The sequence below is a fragment of the Anabrus simplex genome, chromosome 2, assembly GCF_040414725.1.
Source record: "Anabrus simplex isolate iqAnaSimp1 chromosome 2, ASM4041472v1, whole genome shotgun sequence".
Lineage (NCBI taxonomy): Eukaryota > Metazoa > Arthropoda > Insecta > Orthoptera > Tettigoniidae > Anabrus > Anabrus simplex.
The window spans coordinates 657,729,801-657,736,314 of NC_090266.1; the positions used below are offsets into that span (position 1 = coordinate 657,729,801).

Here is a 6,514-nt window from a genome sequence, read left to right on the forward strand (position 1 = left end):
TACTTTTAGGTTTTCGGAGACGCCGAGGTGGCGGAATTTAATCCGCAGGAGTTCTTTTACGTGCCAGTAAATCTACTGACACGAGGCTGACGTATTTGAGCACTTTCAAATACCACTGGACTGAGCGAGGATCGAACCTGCCAAGTTGGAGTCAGAAACCCAGTGCCTCAACCGCCTGAGCCACTCAGTACGGCGGGTGGATAATTTACATTCAATAACACCGAAAATGGTAACAGAATCGATCCGAAACTTTTTAAAACTATAAAAAAGGAGCGGATTTCACAAAATAGACACTACTTTTCCCCAATCATAAGTTTAAAAGATTTTATCTGTTCCCATTATTATTACAATTTTTTTGACGAGTACCAAGTTACTGGTACGATTATTTTAACCACACATGTTGATACTAGGGTGATGTGCGGTCGGCACGACGAATCCTTGGCCGTTATTCTTGGCTTCCTTGAACTAGACCGCCATCTCACCGTCAGATAGCAGCTCCTCAGCAGCAATTGAACCAGCCCTCTCATCCCGGTTAAATTCCCTGTCCTTGCCGGGAATCAAACCCAGCACCCCCGAGTTAAGACGCAGGTACGCTACCCCTACACCGCGGCTATTAGAGTATAAACCGAGCAAGCTGGGCGTGCTGTTAGGGTTGCGTAGCTATGAGCTTTTATTTGGAAGACAGTTCGAATCTCACCATCGGCGGCCCTGAACATGTTTTTCCGTGGTTTACCGTTTTCACACCAGGTAAATGCTGAGGCTGCACCTTAAGACCATGACCGCTACCTTATTATTAATATTAATAATAATAACGTTTCCAGCTTTAAGAGACGTTCGAATGCCAGCCTTAGTATTATGGCCCGAATAGGACCTAACTCACATACTAGTGTTTCAAATATAAGTTCCTGTGGGACAAATTTTCGGTTCCTCGGCGTGGATGAAAACCACGAGAGTAGTCCGACATAAAACCGATAAAACTGTCGTCATACTTAAGTACTTTAAGCATTTACACAATACAAGATGCCTTACGTCGCACCGACACAGATAGGTCTCATTGCGACGATGGGACAGGAAAGTGAAGGAAGCGGCCGTGGCCTTTAGGTACAACCCCAGAATTTGCCTGGTGTGAAAATGGGAAACAACGGAAAACCATCTTCAGGGCTGCCGACAGTGGGGTTCGATCCCGGATACTGGCCGCACTTAAGCGGCTGCAGCTATCGAGCTCGGTACTTAAATACTTAAGTACATTGTGCCTCCTGGATTCGATATCACAATCGTCAGCATGATATGCAAGCATACAACAATTTCCGCCACTCATCTGAAAGTGAATACAGACATGTTTAACCATCGAGCTTTAATAGTAGTAACTGCCAGATTCCACCTTCCAGCTTAATCGGTGCTCCGCGTTAGACGTTCAGTTTGTTCTCTATCTGCCTGTGACGAAATGTATTCTAAAGTCGAACATTTCAAACAAAAACTAGCAGACTGTACAATTAAATATCGTGATCAAATATTTTACTACTTTATGCTACTCTGACCCACTGCTGATCCCATTTTTGACAATCTGTACCTAATGGACGTATGTATTAAGTTAACTCTCAAGCACACGCGCCAGATATTAGGACGCAGACACGCGTGGGGGTGCTTTCCACCCCACATATTGTATTGTAAAATATGAATTACTGTATTAATTGGAGGTTTTACGATAGATTATGTAAGAATGACTTTCTGCGGTGATCCACCCATAAAGGTACAGGAGCTGGGAGAGCACAAAAGTTATTTGTACATTTCACAAGGAAATAAAATGAGCTGGAGTGGATTCCACCCCATACGTGTGTGTTTGAGGGTTAATTAACGACGTAAGGTTCCTTAGTGTTAACTTTTATCACTACGTTAAAGAACTGTTCTTCGGAAAAACACGCTGATTGATTAAAATAGCACGACACGTAGGATACGAAGATGATAACATTGAATACCATTGGAAATAATCTAAGGGATAGCTCCTTAACGTTCCATGGTGTTCAATGACTACGCGCTTCGGGGAGTGGGAGAGGGGAAATCACATGTGGCCAGTACTCGTGCCCTATTGTTCTAAAGCACGGTCAGGTATCCCGTGATCTGAGACGTGCCACTGCAGCAGGGAGTGGACATTTAACTACTGCATTATCTTTATAGATAAATTATGCTAAAATAAGGACGATGTTGCCACGCTTTGAATACGTAAAGGAACTAGTTATATTAGTCATGTTTTATGATTATTTCTTCGCTATCGACAACACTAGCTTGGACACGACTTTTATTTCCAAATTCTTATTTCCTTTCGTTGTTGCTATGATAGTAACAATCCATTTAATATTTTTACACCTAACTGGATCAAATAGTCCTTCAGGATTAAACAGCGATAAAATTCCAATCCACATGTACTTTTTATTTAAAGACTTTTGGATCCCTTATATTATAGCAGAACGGTAGTTTTCACTTTTGACCCTCCACCAACGATACTTAGGCCTACTGGAAGATCTAGAGAATTTCGTACCCTTTAGTAGCACCTGCCCGTATTCAACCTCAATGACACATGCTCTTGCTTGTTTAAAGAGGCCTAACATCTAAGGTCATCGGGCCGATACATCCTCTTTGCGTACGCTCAATTCCCACAAAAATATCTGGTGTTAATTTTACCTTAGTCATATCTATTGACTTTCTGTTCATTTCACCTTTCACAGCCAACAATAATTTCCGAGGAATCCATACCTTATTAATCAAATTATTTTGTATCTACATGATCAATTCCACTAACAAGAATAAATGTCATAAACTAATTGTACCAACGAACTAGTAAAAGATCCGCTTATTATTCGAGGTCAAATGACAACCAGCATGGATGTAAAGGGAAGCGTCGTCTGCCGCACACTGTCCGTAATTACTATGAGGAAAGAATACTATTGAAATTCCGTGGTATTGGGCTAAAAGCGATCAAGGTCTTAATTTTAGGCCCATATGGCAACTAATACCATTTATTTTGCTCGATCACCGAGTACCTCCTCACAGAAGTCTTTTAGAAGATGTCACCAGGTCAAAAGTACGGAAATAATCATTACGATTGAGCAAAAATACACATGTCACTTCATGTTAATTTGTACGGTCGACATTCACATTGTATAGTAGTGAAACTTTTCTCGGTACCTAAAATTGAGTATTAATATTGCGTGCCAAAAGCCTGGATTAAACTCCAAATCTCTCCACGTTGCTCATATGGAATGAGGGCATATGACGCTGTTCATTGTGATTCGGTCGTCGTATGCATTGAACAGGCCCCTTGGTGCTATTCGATAGGAGTAGGCTATGTACCGGCACTGGGTTTCACCCTCGCCCTTCTATCATAATACGTCATTCTTTTCATCTCATTGACTCCTCTGATGAGGTTAATGTCAGGAAGAGCATCCGGTCATAGAAGTTCCCTACGATGATTCATCTCGCTTCATACACGACCCCATAGAGGAACGGGACAAACGTTGGACATGCACACCTAAAATTGAGTATTTTAAAGATGTTTCTATGAACATATTCAGTTAATTTGTGTATGTATTCTCGAATAAAGTTACAGTTTTAATTTTTCACTGCGGGAGTTACGTAAGTTTACTACTGCCATTTTACCTGTTTTAACAAAATCAGTAATAAGTCTTACGTGCACTTAATTACGTTTGCCTTGTCTAATCTTCTAGATCAAAAATACACTAGTGTTGCATTTCGCAGATGATAAACCTGTTTTATGTCGCGTCATTTATATCATATTTGCAACAAGTATCTTCACATCGCAAATTCCTCATTTATTGGAAATATTTAACGCTCTCTCCCAAAAAAGACCTGTATTTTTACTCCACGCCCACATAATTGACACTAGAAGAGAAACTTTTCCCACTCTGCATCACATCACACGCACTACCTGAAATTTGAACAGGAGGTAAAGAAACGAAAGCCCTATATCTACACGTGCCCCTAAGAATGTGTCGATATTTATTTCATAAATTTCATAGCAATGTTATTTGACGCTCTTGATTCAATGAAACAATACTTGAGTAAGGAATGTCATACGTTTTACTGGGAATGTGGAACAGAACGTTAGACTCAAGGGGAGAATAGCATAGATTCTTTTTACATGGACATTCCAAAAATGTCACTGGATTCATAAGTTACCTGCAGCGAAGCTTTGCAGATCTTTCCCACAAGATCAACCGATCAACGGTAAATATTTGTTTTAGCCTCTCAAATTTTAAGTAACATATCTTGAGTTTTATTTACAAGACAAATCCTAATGCACTCATCGCAGTAGCATGAGAATTGAAACCCTTCACACGGAAGGTTGTGTCAGGATCTCTTGAACTACGAACATGAACAAATTTGTAAGGAAGGATTAACAGGTTTGATACGCTTAAAACCTGACATACAGAAACTAGTTTCAATTTTCTCTTCTGATTTCTCGTCAGGTCACGCAATAAAGACGATCTCGCAGTACTCATCGGGGATAAAAGGTTCCCGGAGAAAAATTGATCAGGTAGCAAATAAAGAAGCTAAAAGCTTGCATTACCCAACAGCGAGAGGAAAATGAATCAGGTTGAAAATGGAACATCTAATACCTCACAATACTCAACAGGGATAAAGTGTTCCCATGGGAAAAATTGATCCATCTGAAAATAAAGCAGCTACGACCTCGCAATACCAGGGAACGATAAAAGAAAAAATATAGACTATCAGTCACGGGATGCAGAAGAATGTGGCAATTGTTGCGAGAGGGGAAAAAGAAACGGCCCCATTGCTCGAACAGGCTAAATGTAGCATTCATCGGACACTTCGCTGCCCTAGTTCAAGTCCTTCAAAATAATTGTATGGGGATAAAAGGATTTAAACATTTAGTTTATATGCTGTAATCGTTCTCGGGGTGAAACTAATATCAAAGATATTTTACGACAGAACTAGATAGAAAAAGAACAATGAAACTATATATCCTAGTTTTATCACAAATCTCGCTTTTAAGACGTCTTAGTACTGAAGTCGGTCTGCCGTGGTAAAGAAGTATTTATTTCGGGGAAGGGACAAATATAACACTCATATATCACGGCAAATATCATAGATGTAAGCAGGTCCTATATACTCACTGGCTTGTGTTGTAGTTCTGTCAGCTTGTAGCAGTGTCACAAGTCCTCATGCTATAACACGCGGGCGGGCGGACACTTGACAGTTGCGCTCCGTACTACCACACTCTGCACTGGCTTGCGAACCCACATGCACTGGCCCGCGCTCTACAATAACAGGTAACTTCTACCTTGCTAGACCTAGGACTATAGCCGCCAGGCCGCGTGGGGATTGCCAACGTTGGAATATGAAACTACCTCCGCGTGAAGAGTGACGCGAATTTTGCGATGGTCAAGGTCGCGCCAGGATTCTCCTGTGTGACTGGTACCAGCTGGTGCACACGACCACCGTAAGTTCAGAACAGGATACACAAACTTGGAGCTGCCTCACTCACAGACCGGCAGATACAGTGTTCAAAACGGAATGTGATTACCTTGTGCAACTTACTGTACCCCACCTTGCATGCATTTCGTTGTAACTTTAATTTGTATTTGTAATCTATAAAAGCCTTAGATTGAGGTAAATGATAATAACAGTAATAATAATATATATCTTTATTTTCTTCTTTCTCCGCTGCGATTCCCAAATTTCATTCCTCAGCTCCCCTTCAATTGCAGTGGGTTTTAAGAGAGGCTTAAAATATCGGTATTTTCGCAGCATTTTCCTCAAGTGAGTGAGGAAAAACTAAGGGAAAATTGTACTCAGAATAGTCACTCGGTGATCGAACCACTCAAGTTCCTTACTTTCTTTCTTTTCCTTTTTTCTTTAAGGTGGGGCCGATGACCTAGATGCTAGACCCCTTTAAACAACAATCATCATCATCAACAACAACGACTTTAAGGCGACAGGACTTCTTCAATAAAAGTTACAGAATTATTACCGTCGTCTTCATAGCACTAAGCCAGTCTTTGAGACTTGCCTGTGATCAAAGATCTTCGTTACAATAATTCGGTCAAGTTGAGCAAGTCGTGTTGTTGTCTACGGTCACAGTGCAACAAGGGGACAAGGGAAAGGTGACCAAAGAAATAAATAATATTAAAGAATGAATAGTGTGAGGTCTAAGGATTTTTTAAAGTCGCCATCTGTTAGCAAGTCTAATAGACCGAATGGCATCAAGCTTCTTTGCCAACTGAGTCCTCACACAGGTGGGAGTGAAACTGGGCCAACGTCTGAGCCGACCTACAGTATGCTCATAGCCATCTTGGCCGTGGTACGGTATGGTTGATGTTCCGTATTGACGTCTCCGATAAGTGGTTAATGGGACGTAAGAGCAGTATCATTACCCAGGCTTACAATGGGAAACTTGTCTGGAAACTAAACACTGGTTAAAAAAAAAAAAAATTTTTAGAAGTGCCAACTTCAGTCAAAACGTCTTAATAATTAT

At 40.9% G+C, this 6,514-nt stretch overlaps 1 protein-coding gene across 1 annotated transcript in view; it reads right to left on the reverse strand.

Annotated features, from left to right (window-relative positions):
- Positions 1-5,287, reverse strand: part of LOC136864327 (polyamine-transporting ATPase 13A3) — an 869,746-nt gene extending 864,459 nt beyond the window's left edge. Inside the window, exon 1 of the mRNA XM_067141161.2 lies at positions 5,154-5,287. The gene's annotated coding sequence lies outside the window, so the exon portion shown is untranslated. The remainder of the gene's footprint in view (positions 1-5,153) is intronic.
- Positions 5,288-6,514: the final 1,227 nt, after the last annotated feature.